The sequence below is a fragment of the Papaver somniferum genome, unplaced genomic scaffold, assembly GCF_003573695.1.
Source record: "Papaver somniferum cultivar HN1 unplaced genomic scaffold, ASM357369v1 unplaced-scaffold_107, whole genome shotgun sequence".
Lineage (NCBI taxonomy): Eukaryota > Viridiplantae > Streptophyta > Magnoliopsida > Ranunculales > Papaveraceae > Papaver > Papaver somniferum.
The window spans coordinates 4,447,158-4,460,917 of record NW_020619603.1 but is presented as its reverse complement, the minus strand read 5'-3'; the positions used below and the strand labels follow the sequence as shown (position 1 = coordinate 4,460,917).

Below are 13,760 nucleotides of genomic sequence, written 5' to 3'. Positions count from 1 at the left end.
TCTGCGGAATCTGACGTGGGACTCAATTCTGAAGCCTTCCTTTTGGAAGGAAGATTTTTAGGCGGATCAGATTTCAACGTAGTACCCTTGGAGTACTTCCCCTTGAAAGAAACCGTTGGAGTAGGCCGCAAAGAACTCTGCAGGGGAACTGAAGGAGGAGCCATGGAACGAAGGGGCGGAACATCCAATGTTTCACTACGAGGAGGAGGAGCCCGCGTACTCCTAGAATCATCACGGGGAGGAGCCTGCGTATTCCTAGAATCTTCACGAGGACGAGAATGAGCGCGGTTAACAACATACCTAGACCCAGAAGGACCCTTCGCCAGATCCCCTTTCTTAGTAGGAAAAGCCTTCGCACCAGAAGAAGATGAAACCCTATGACCACGAGGATCCGATTGTGAAGATTTATAAGAACCTTCCCCAAGTGGAGATCTTTCAGAATCTCTATGCGGAGGGGATCTTGGAGGACTAGATGGAGGGGTCTGGTAAGGAACCCGCGGACGATCAGACATAGCTACGACGAGACACAAAAACAGTTTAGAGGTGAATACGAGGGGGCCACCAAAGATCAAAAAACCCATAAAATGACAGTTCATCTTAGTCTCTCCCAAAAACCCTAAAATTAGAGAGAAATCTATCAATCAAAATACAGGCCTATTCGCTTTGTAAAGAAGAACAGGGGCAAGCATATATGCTTCGACATATGTGTTTTTCATCACAAAACAAACAAGTTACAGCAGCAGAAGATAAACAAGTCGATACAAACAACAGAAGATGGACAAATGAACAGCAGAAAAAGTCAAAAAAACCCACAGAGAAAAATACAAACACCAACGAACAGGCAAGAGCAGAAGAATCAGAAAGAACCAAGAGTAGGGCGTGATCAACGAAAAGACAGGAGCAATTAATAGCTAGAGAACAAGGAGAAAGAACAAAAATCTCTGGAAAAAAAAATATATAAAGACTGACAGGGAGAGAATGAAAGTTATTTATAGAAAATTTTCACATTCTCTCTCTTATTAATAAGCTTGGGAGCAGAACCGTAACCGTTTCCTCCTTCTAAGAATGCAGTTATTACATGGGTTGGGAAATGTACCCGAATATTTAGGGGAAGTTATTAGGAGAGAGATGAGGAATATGTAACGTTATTTTTCTTCTAAACTCCCATTAATACCCAAGTCAGAAGAAAAGGGGCAAATTGTGTGTACATATTTAACCATCAACCACGTGTTTATGGAGAAATACGTGGAAGGCATGCGAACCAAGCCATCAAAACATGATGAGACATGCTTACAACCAAGAAGCATGTCCCATCAGCATCAGATCTTCGTCCAGATAATCCGATGGTAGAAAATTAAGGTGTACCGAAGTATGATGTTACTGCGGAACACCAAATAGCCCCCAAAGATCTACTTTCTCTTATCCCCAGAAAGAGCCAAGATCAACGGCGAAGACAAATCTGACTGACACGAATGTGACGGGTGCAGAAGACACTTGTCTGACACGAGCAAACGTCTCAACTACCCGCATTAAGCACTCTGAGCAGTGTACTTGTCAATCAACCCATATGACGAACGAGGACAACCCTTCGTGATCAAGCATGGAACGCAAGGGGCATTGTAAAGGACGAAGACCTCTGCGTGATGGACACAAAGCACAAAAAGATAAGGTTGCAACGGCTTCTCAGAAGTAAGACCTACGTTTCAACCCTATAAATACCCCTCTCCACTAAGAGAGAAGGGGTCGACCAATCCACAATCCTTAGAAGAGAACATAAGAGAGAGAAATAGGAAGACTAAGTAAATTCCCTGCTTCCGCAGACTAATGTATACTCAAAATTCATTCGTCTTTGTAAACATTCAATACATAGTGAAACACCAACCTCCGTGGATGTAGGCCTTAGTGCCGAACCACTAAATCTCCATCTTATTTATATTTCAGCACTTTTATATTCATTGCATATCCCTTATGATTCGTATTTGTAGTCTTACTCTTCGTACGATCATTTTTCTGATATTATTCGACTAGGCAGTGATGAGCCCGAGGGCTTTGAGTCGATGAATCGATAGTATCATTTATTTTATGCATGTGCCATTTAAGTCAAGAATTTTTACTACGTGCGAATATTGTTTGTGAACACGTAAAAGCCCACGTGATTTATGTGTTCACAAATGCTTCGTTGATTTTCAACTAATCCTTTATGTGGGATGTGAACCTGGCACTATTACTTAAAAAACTATTCATCGTTTAACGCGCGAATACTTAAATGGTGACTGTTAATTCCCTCTTGCTTTTCCATACTGCAGAATAAAAATCTGAATATTTCATCGTTCTCGCAGGCTTCATCAGCTCCCATTTATCTTTCCGGTGCAGTGAAAACCTATCAAAGAAGTAGGGCTCGGAGTTGGGATATGTAGTGCTTTTTTTCTTTGGTCTTATATGAGCTTACCAAAATCGATGTAAAAATTGTTGTATTTATATATGTTATCGCGAGCTCAAAAATCATGTGTTACAGTGTTTTAGTATTGCATATTACATTTTGTATTTAATTTCAGCAATCTACTAATCCTGTAGTCAAGTTGCCAGGTCACTTGATGTAGTACTAGGCTTTCCAACGAGTTCCCATGCGCTTCTGCTATCAAAACGGAGACACATCACAACTTCATCTTTGTCCATTGGACATTCATTCACTATCAAGGAATAACTAAATATCTTGAAACTAAAATTAGTCACATCTACTGTTGCACGTTGAGGTAATGGAATTATGGCTCTTAGATATTTTGTTCAATGTAATTCTGTTGCGAGTAACCAACAGTTGGTGGTATTGGTCTTGGTGTTTCCATGGCGTCGGAAAATCTATTAGCCAAAATTTTAAAACAAAATCCAAAAGCTATTAAGAAAAAAAAGGCAGGCGCATCGAACGTGCATCTATACTAGTTATTATTATTATTATTATTATTATTTTTAACATCGAGAGTTACGGAATGTGAAATTTAGCTACCCATATCGGCTTGAAATCTCCATCTTAAGTGAAGCTTTTCCTGACTGTACCTTGTATATTTTCAATCTGGTCACCAGGCACACGACTCACACCATTGAAACAGACACATGTCTATTTTCTTTGAAGGGAAAAATGAAGTGTCCATACAAATATACAATACACATGAGAACTGTTCATGGTTCGAAGGTGCCATATGTATACAAATAAATAAAATTGAAAGGTACCTGTGCCTATACTTCAAAACACGTAGCAATCATCTCTCCTGAACCAAATCAGTATTTGTCCAGAAAAATTGCCGTAGCCATTAGCACATAAACCCCACTGTGACACATATTCCCTGTAGAGAAAGTCCTTTCCATCAAAAATTAGTAACATGTAATGCTGCAAAATACTACTTCGGAAACGCTTACGTATATAGGCAACCGTAGCAGCAATTTCAACAGATTCACATCAATTAACACATTACATAATGAATTTGACATTTATTGCAACAATTAATCTTAAAATTTGATAAAAGTTCATAGTGCATTACCTTGCTTTTAAGTTTTAGTATTTCACGATGAAGACATCAAACCTTCAGTCAAATCTCAACAGAACTTTTAGCTTTTCCAACCTTCACTTTCCTCCTCTTACTCCCAACCTATATCCGAGAGAGATGTAGTCAATAGCATATGAAGCACAAAACAAAACCTAATTGGATGATAAGTTAAGAAAAACTACTAATATACACACTCTTTTAAAGACAGCCAGAAACACTCTCTTAACCACTCTGGGACAATTAATAAGCTTTCCTCGAGCATACTAATGATTACTAAACTATTACTTCATACCCTTTTTCTTAACAACAATGAGGCTGTTAAAAGAAGAAAAAAATGTGACAGTTCAAACACATCCTTTTCTCATCTACAAAAATGTAGTATAGGCTTATGAGAGTACAGCTTAAGGGACAAACAAACAGCATTCTCGATGGCAGGCGATTTGATAAAATAGAAAGCCAATAGAAAGTAACAGCAAGGACTTCCATTAGATAAGCTACCCATAATACTACAATCAACCCATTTACAGTAAGACAATTTCATCCACTATCTTGCTAATTTTTTTTTTTACATATTCGTTAGATGTACCATTACATATGTTAGCTATCAAATATTATACGGGCAAAGAGGGTAACCTTGTGAAAATGCCCCGGACGTTAAAAATAAAGTCAAAATTCCCCAATCCGTTATATTTCCCGTCAGGCAGAGTTAAAGAGTCGATAACGCACACATGTATACCCGCACGTGTGGAAAAATGACTTATATATCCTTCATGTCTAGATTCAACGTATCTGCCACATACGTGACACACATGTGCAATGTGATTTTGACTACTTTGCCCTTCAAAAATTGAAGATTTTCACGGTGTCCTAAACGGTGTCCGGGGTTCTTGAACGGACGGTGAGAGATCCCGACCGTTGTTATAACGGTCATTTTTGGGGCATAGTCTGCTATATATATTGTGATGATTTACATCATTTCTCACCATGTTTTTCATCAACTTTAATGGCGGCCAGCTCCAGCATTAAAATGGTAAGTTCAATTTTTTTGTAAAAAAAAGAATAATCAGGATTTGTAATATAGTAATGATTTTAATTATAGTTAATCAAAATGCAGGAATGTGAAATGTGTAGGGAAAAATATCATGAATCCATGGTTTGTCCTTGGATTTACTCCCGGTTTAAACTAGTTCCTTGTAATGGAATTCGAAAGGTTCTAAAGGTTAAAGATGGTGTCAATTCAGGGAAGAAATTCTTTTCTTGTTCTAATCCTATGTGTTCGTATTTTGAATGGTTTGTTGAAGCTACTGATGCAATTAAATCCATGGCACCTCAGTACAAGGGAGGGTGTGAAGCTTGTGTTGGTGATCACATATTTGCTGATTGTCCTTGGTCATCGACTCCTTGTAACAACCTCAAATGCCATTCAACTAAGGATTGTGTTGGAATATCTTCATACCCCTGTTCTTGGTTGTCTTCAACAAATGTTTGTGTTGGAATATGTTGCTGGGCCATATCTTGCTCTTCATTCACAAAATCAATTCTTGTTGGTCTCACATCAGACTTCTTAACATGGTTGTTATCCTGTTTATTAAGTATTGGACTCCTTCTAACCTGAACCCTTTTACTATCAGTTGTCTTCTTCACTGGAGTAATCACCTCAGTCATACCACTAACACTCCCAACACTAGCAGTATCACAACCAAAACCCCAATGCTCTATTGTAGGAATAATATGAGTAATCCACAGTCTTACAAAATTGCTTTGATTTGGTTTTCCATTTTTCCAGAATGATTGAAACATTCTTTCTGATTTACACTTATCACATGGATCCCCACCATCATCATTAAATAACAACATTTCAAGTGTTGGATCCATACCCTGTTCATCTACCAATCTTTTCTTTAGCATAGCCATGAACTTGTCGCCACTTATACCAGCTTTACAATCATAACAATACAAGTCCTTATATGTCCTACCTATATCAGTTATCTAGAAATCCCTATCTTGCCTACCTATTCTGAAACAATGAAAAAAAATCAATAGTCATGATCAAAACTACAAATACAAAAATAAACAAAGGGCAATAACAACAACTTCAAATTATCATGATTAAAAGAGATACACAACACCATGATTCCCCCTAATGATTTTAGGGACTTTATTTTTGATACATTTACCTGAACTGAAGACACAGTGTGTTATGAAGATACTAAAGTTCGATTATGCTGATTTTTTACCAGTTATAAACTCGTTTGACGAAGAAAAGGAAATTCCCAATTTTGTGAACCCTAATTTTACATAGATTCAGAACAACGAATATTGGAGAAACTATATACTGAGTCTCAATAACGATCAAAATAAGCCAAAAAATCATAAAGAATTTAGATGATTTACCTTTTTCAGTAATATTCTCAGTTCAGTTCTTCACACCATTAAAACTCATCAAACTATCTCGATCTGTCTCTCTCGAGATCTATTTTTCTCAATCTGTCTCTATCTTGACCTATCTCTCTCGATCTTCTATGTTTAGGGTTTAGTTCAGTCTTCCCTCCCTCTCTCAATCCGTCTCTCTCTGGATAACTTTCTCTTTCAGGTTTTCTGTGGATGAAACTCGATGAAGAAAAGATAAGATATTTGTACACACGTATGGTTTCACACATGCACTAATATGACATCTGTCCTAAGATGACACCTGTCCGTTATATATCAAAAGACGTGGCATGAAATGCCCCGTCGTCAAAGATGTATTATATTATTTTATAATATCCACGTGGTCAAATGATGCTATGACACGTGACCAGATTCTCATCTGTCACCGTTAATTTTCTTCGTGATCTGGATATCATAGGATACGAACACGTGTCCCAAAATATGATCTCTCACCATTCATAATTAGCAAGGGCAAAATCGGAAATCAACTCGGGCGCTGACTAGTCAACATGCCCCGATTTGACCAGATATCTCTCTTCTAGTAGTGATATAACGGATTGGGGCATTTTGACTTTATTTTTAACATCCGGGGCATTTTCACAAGGTCGTTTTCACAAGATTACCATCGAAATTGGGACATTTTGCCTCTTTGCCCATGTTATACTTATCCCTTGAAAAAAAGTTATAGGAAACAAATTGCATCAAGATATCCTTAGACCTAATATAGAATTGTACGCAAAAAATTAACTGGAAATTACTTTACTTTTCGCCGATATATGGTTTTCCATGCTAGTTGGAGATCGGAAAAATAAAATATATGTGAGAAGACACTCACATAAGTATTCCCTAGGATTTCTCATCCATTGTGACGTCCTCAAATCTTAATTTTAAGTTCAAGCTTTTCCTTTGCAGCACACAACAGCGTATCAGTTGGAAAAACTGTCAATAACCAAATAATTAAGGTAAAATATCCATATCCCCATCATTAGAAAGGCAAATCATCCATAGAAATAAACTAAGAGGATAGTACCTACTTCGAAATTTTCTGGAATTATGGTGGAGCGGACGTTAAAGCCAAAAACTGGGATACCTAATGGACCTTATATTCAACCCAAACACTCGTTTAAGATTACATGCTCATTTTTGTTTCTGAAAACCAAGAAGCAGTGACGCTAAAAGCTTCTATTACCCTCTCAAATTCCATCTTTTCGTAAATTAATTAAGCCTCTAATGCATCGGATCACATGTTCATCTGAAAGACTTTGTATTCCTTGGATATTGAATAAGAATCAGTTATGTTATCTCTTGATGCAATTTTCAAAGACAAATAAGAGAAAACCTAAATGAGAACGCATTTCAGAAAACAGTGTAAGACGCTTGAAGCTTCTTCCAGATTTCAATCAGTTTCTTCTTACCAAAACTAAAAACAACGCACAATTATAAATAAATCTCGATATGTGCAGTAAAAATCAAAAAATAAATAAACACCGATACCAAGACAGAACAAAGATAGGGAAGAAACTCTGCCTCCCCATTTAGTTTAGAGAATTAAACCCCGCAAAAGTATCGAAAAGTCAAAAAAAAAGGAAAAAAGAGAAAAAAGCGAAATAACTAAAAACTAAGAACACGATTCAAATGACATAACGAAACAATACTTGCCAGACGAACGATATCTATGAATTTCTGTAAAACTATATTGTGTAAATAAAATGTGAATTAGCTATACATTCCGTGAGTCATTTGGAATCTATATCAAGGACCATTGTAAAAGCGCAAATTTTGAAGAACTATCAAAAAATAATACTCCCTCCGTTCTTTTTTAATAGGCCAGTTTCTATAAATAAAAGTTTCAAAAAAATAGGTCAGTTTCCTAATTGGGAAAGTTAAATGTTATTTTAATTTTCTGGGACCACTTTTCTCTTAACTTTTTTTGATGACAAGTGTCATGTGGACTACTTCACTTTACTTCTTTTGCTAACAAGTGTCATGGGGACCATTTCACTTCACTTCTTTCATTGACAAATGTCATGAGGACCACTTTCAATGATTAGTTCTCTTAATTTCCTTAAATTTCGCTAAAAATAAAACTGGCCTATTAAAAAAAAACGGAGGGAGTAATTCAACAAAACAAAAACCTAATGGTTACCTAATTTGCATATTAACCTTTAATATCAGTTGTAGTTGAATCATTATTCCCATTGGGCTGTGCATATAGGATCTTTTTGTCAAGCCATAAGCAACGGGTGGTACTTAAATTTATCCTTTTATGGTGTGGGTGTTACTGCACTGCTGTTATGGGGGGTATAATAATCTCCCGGCTGCCAGAGAATGTAACTTCTAAACATATCAAATCACGTCCAATAGAGATAGTATGAATGTACGATGATAATAAAGTGTATCCAAGAACCTGACAACAACAATGCTATGAAGATGTTCCAAAATCATTGTCCAGGACACTGAACATTTGGTGGAATAAAGTAGAAAATAATATTAGAAATTAGCATTCTGCTCAAAAAATAAGGAGACGTTCTTAAAAAATCTCACAAACCTGCAGACTTTTGTTTTCAAGATGGCATACAGCCATACACCCATTAGCTTTCCCATAAAACCGAGTCCCACGATCAATATATTGCCAGTATCCAATGTTTCCTTCAGCCACAAACACCTAAATATTAGCAGGATATAACTATAAAAAACAAAATATCAGTTCATCTTAATTAGTGGTATGAATTATCTAAAAGTAGACACTAAAAGGAAAAGAAAAAGCATACATGCTCAATGGATTCACGCTCTTCTTGTGTGACTGTTATTAGTTGTGCACTGGTGAGCGGTGAGCCTAAGGGGATCCCGGAGGGAAAAACTACAACGTTTATGCTATTAATTTCAAGTGACATAAACATTGAAAACAACAAAGGGGAATAACGGATTCGGTACCCTTCATCTTCTTCAATAGGAAATCAGCTCAGTTCTCTTGAATAATGCTTCTTAGCTGCTGTTTTTTATTTCCCAGCTCATGATCGCATTGGCTGTAAAAAGGAATGTTGTTAGAAAAATACTTGAGGGATTTTCGCAGTAGGTTCCTTGACATCGAAAAAAACAAAGCGGAAGAGCGGTTTACGTGATTTTCTGCACCACAAAGCTATATTGGATAGTCTTACTTCGTTCCTCCCTGTTAGAATACGGGCATCCAACTCAAAACCAATTGGCAATGAGTGGAAAGGCCCTTCCATATTATATTTTAAGTTTATTAAAGGGACATTAACAGTGTGAGACTATTATCCTCAACACGCCCCCTCACGTGTAGCCTCGTTGGGTCTAACACGTGGACCTACGTTGTGTGGTGACCGTTGGACCTACTCACACACGGGCCTACCTCTGATACCATGTTAGAATACGGGCATCCAACTCAAAACCAATTTGCAATGAGTGAAGAGGTCCTTCCATATTATATTTTAAGTTTATTAAAGGGACATTACCAGTGTGGGACTATTATCCTCAACACTCCATTCCCCAATATAAAAAGCAATTTCAAAAATCGGAGCAAAAACTGGGAATTTAGGTCTTATAACTCGTATTGTTTTTGGTGTAACTCCATTTTCGATCATGGCAAGCAGAACGAACCCATTGTAAATTAGGGTTTTCTGGTAACATAAATAACTAAACGTAAAATCAGAAAGAACTGTAAGAATCAATAAAATGGTTTCAAGATTCAAGGAGTTATTACCTCTCCAATCGGAAGACAACATCATCTCGGTGGAAGAACTTTAGCCATAGATGAAAATAAAAAAGGTTTGATTTTGCAAAAATAGCAAAATCAAAAAGAGTATTTACAACGATACGTGATCTTCAAATTTCTTTCTTGATGTTGCTATTGATTATCCTGCAATCAAAAAATAAGAATAATTCTGAGTGAAGAATGGATTGCGTAAGAACAGTAAAAAATCTCAACACAGGTTCGAGAATGTGAAAGAGAAAAGAACACACGATGGAAAGAGGCGATCGAGGGAACATTAAGGATGTGAAGATTAAATTGGTTTCAACCCTTTGATTTAGTTTTGTAGAAATTGACGTTTAGTCCCAAAGTTACTGGACTTGGGACGCTTTAGTCCACCCATCTCAGGCCTAGTACTCTATAGTCCCAAAAAGCCCCGCCTCCAACAATTTAGTCCAAATATGGACGAGTTAGTCCAAAAATACACCGATTCATGGATATCTCGGATTTTCACAGTACCAAAATTACCCTTTCAGAATTTCCATATACGAACAATTTTTTTCAAATGTAATGTGGCTCTAAGATTTCAAATCAGAAGAAATTGACAAAGATGGAGAGAAAGGGAGAGATAAACAAAGATATAGAGAGATTTTGGAGGATTAAGTTGTTTCTTCATCAGATTATTTTGATCTCAGGTTAGTTTTTCATCGTTAATCCTTTGTTTTACTTTTTCGATTTTGTGATTGTGCTTTTTTTTTTAATGCATGGTATGAAATCGATTCGATTTGTTATCTTTTGTTAGATCTTTCTGATTTTCTTTTTTTAGTTTTGATTTTTGTTATATTTAAGTTTTGATTTTCATGCAATTCTGATTTCATTTTCATTTCTTCTTCATAAATTTGTTGCTCTTTGTTAGTTTTTCGATTTTGAGATCTACATATACATGATTAAGATGTTTTTGTTCTCTTCATATATGTTTTTTATAACACGACCAAAGTTATTAATGGCGATTAATTGACAGATTGATTGATTTCTTCTGTTTTTGATTAAACAAAATGTGTACTTTATTGTGCACTGTATATGTTTCAGTTTATGGTTATTTTAAGATTGATTCAAAGAATAAATTCTATGATATGTTCAAATGTGATTCAGATATATTTGCTTTTAAGTCTCTGTGTTAGTGGATTCTATATTAAGAATTTTCAGATGTGATTCAGATTTTTCTTGAGCTACCTCTGTTATTATATGTGATTTTTTTAGATCTCTTAATCTCTTCATTTGTGTGCTTTAATAACGCGTTTGATTTTATTTCATGATTTCTAATTGATAGAGTATCTGATATCTTTTTATGGTGATATAACATGTGTACTTTATACACTGTATATGTTCTCTATATATGTATTTTATAATACACAAGGTATCAACCATGTCTAAGAAGGTTGTATACATATTGTACACTTAAATTCTCTTTGGTAAATGCATAGGTTGTTTTGTTTGAATTAACACTCTATTTTTGTTATTTTTCTGTAGATATGTACATACGTGTACACTATACTAGCATGCCCTCCGATGAATGCATGGCATGTTTTGTGGTTATGGATGCTAGAATTCGTCATTTTTTTTTTTCTGTGGATGTGTACATGTTTATACACTAAAATTCTCTATGATGAACATATAACTTGTCATGTGGTATGAATGCTAAAATTTTCTAGGTTTTTATACAGGTGCATAATTTTTTGTATGCTAGTATGCTCTTTCTATGAAGGGATGGAATGTCCTATGGGTATGATGCTATAATTGGTTATTGTTTTGTAGAGGTGTACATGTTTGTACACTAGTATGTGTTTCAATTTATATAGCATGTGCATGGACTTTAATATACACCATATACTCCCTCCGTTCCATTTTACTTGATGTTTTAGGAATTTTTTTATGTTCCAAAATAGATGATAGTTTTAGTATTTTTCTCATATTCTCACTGATTTTCCCTTGCTTTGGAATCATACAATATCATTAATTTTTATTGTAATCAATACTCTAATTTTAAATCTACTCTAGTTTGGTAGTATATCCCAAGTAAATTACTAGGGAATTGATAACTTTCTCTAAAATCTAGAAACTAAGAACTAGTCATTTAAAATTTTAAGAAGAATTAATATGGGTAGAATTGGAAAGATTTTATTCTCTATGGTATTTTTTAATCTCCGTGAAAAACTCTACAACGTCAAGTAAATCGGAACGGAGGGAGTATGTTTTTTTGTACTATGTAGGGTCTGAACCAAGTCTGAGCAGGTTGTGTATGCTTTTACTGAATCATGGTGAGTATTCATCCATATTTTGGGAGATGCGTACACATTTATATACTAAAACTTTATGTGTGATGAATGCATCAGTTGTTTTGTTTGAATTAATGCTATATTGTTGTTGTTTTTCTGTAGATGTGTACATAATTATACGCTAGTATGCTCTCTCATAATTTTATGTTTTGTTTTGTGAGTATGGATGTTGGATTACTTGCTTTTTTAAAGGTGTGTACATAGTTGTACACCATTGTGCTGTGTCATTATTATATGGCATGCTTTAGGGGTATGGATGTTGGATTTCTATAAGTGTGTAAATAGTCGTACACCATTTTGATCTCTCATAATTTTATGATCTGTTTTGTGGGTGTGGATGTTTGATTAGTTAGATTTTTGTATAATTCTACATGTTTATATACTAGTATGCTTTGTGATGAATTGATTGCATGTCCTGCGAGTATGTACGCTTGAGTTTATTATGTTTCTATATAGGTTTACATATTTGTACACTTGTATGCTCTGTAATGATTATTTTGAGTTTATTTTTAACTTTAAGATTTTCGGGATCATATTTTTTTGGGTGTATATAGTTGTACACATGTTAATGTTAATGTGTACATAGTTGTACATATTTTTGACTTTATGAATGGTATTACTAGGGTGCATGAATCATTTGGTCGAGTTAATGAAGATGGTTGGACATAAATACGACGAAGAGATGATTACCTCTTGATTATTACATTCATAAATGGTGGATGTCACTAGGGTAAGTTTCTTTACCTTTGCAATTGAGCTTGAAACCTTATTTTGACCATAGTTAACCCTAGTAATGATCTGGATGATATTCGGGTCGATAATATGTCACACTTTAGACTCATTGGGTGTTATTTGAATTTATATGTATGTATAAATTTAGGGACTCATAAGCTCAAAATAATTTTATTCAATATTGGTAGTGATATTGTTGCTTAGGTACACGAATCAAGTTGCACGTGTGTATATGATTGTGCACGTTGTCTGGTCTCATTTATATATGGCATTTCTATGGGTATGGATGTGCACAGGTTGATTGTTTTAAATATGTGCATAGCTCTGCAACTAAGTGTACATAGTTGTACACATGCTTTTTCTTAATGTATACATATTTATACAGATGTTTATTGTTTTTGAATCTGCGCATAGTTTTGCAACATTATGTTCTTTTTTTTTCCAAATCATTTCATTGGTGCATATGTTTTATTTTCCAGGTTGAAAATTATCATGTTGATGTCTAAGAGACGGGTAAAAGATTTTATAGGTAGAATCATTAGTCACATATCCAAGACTCCATTTGGAAGACGAAGAAATCAACGCATCAAAATTGCTAGAGAGAAGTAAAGAAGGCCTATGATGTGCTCTAAGTGATTTACTTGCACCTTCCTTGATGATTTATTACCATTCTTGCTTACGACTTTGTACTTTTTTTCTCATGTAAACTGTTACAATGAATGTTAATATCTTATTTATTTTAAGAATTTAGATTGGTTTTTACTTCAGTACATGTGTATTTATTTCTGCAGGTATGAATAATTTTATAACATGTCAGTACATATTCAACACCATGTACACTTTGATTTTCTAACCTGTCAGTAGATGTGCACCATCATGTACACCATTATGTACACATGTAAAAAAATTACTTAAAATATACCATGTAAATCTGAAAAAAATATGCATTCAAAACATCTATATTCAAACTAATAATAAGATTAATTCAAGGTTTTACAAGTAATAATAGTT

The 13,760-nt window shown here is 35.1% G+C and overlaps 1 long non-coding RNA gene across 1 annotated transcript; it reads left to right on the top strand.

Moving 5' to 3' along the window:
• Positions 1-10,233: 10,233 nt before the first annotated feature.
• On the top strand, positions 10,234-13,508 carry LOC113327836. Its single transcript, XR_003349241.1, has 3 exons — positions 10,234-10,376; positions 12,641-12,747; positions 13,229-13,508. It is a non-coding gene; the product is annotated as an uncharacterized LOC113327836 (long non-coding RNA).
• Positions 13,509-13,760: the final 252 nt, after the last annotated feature.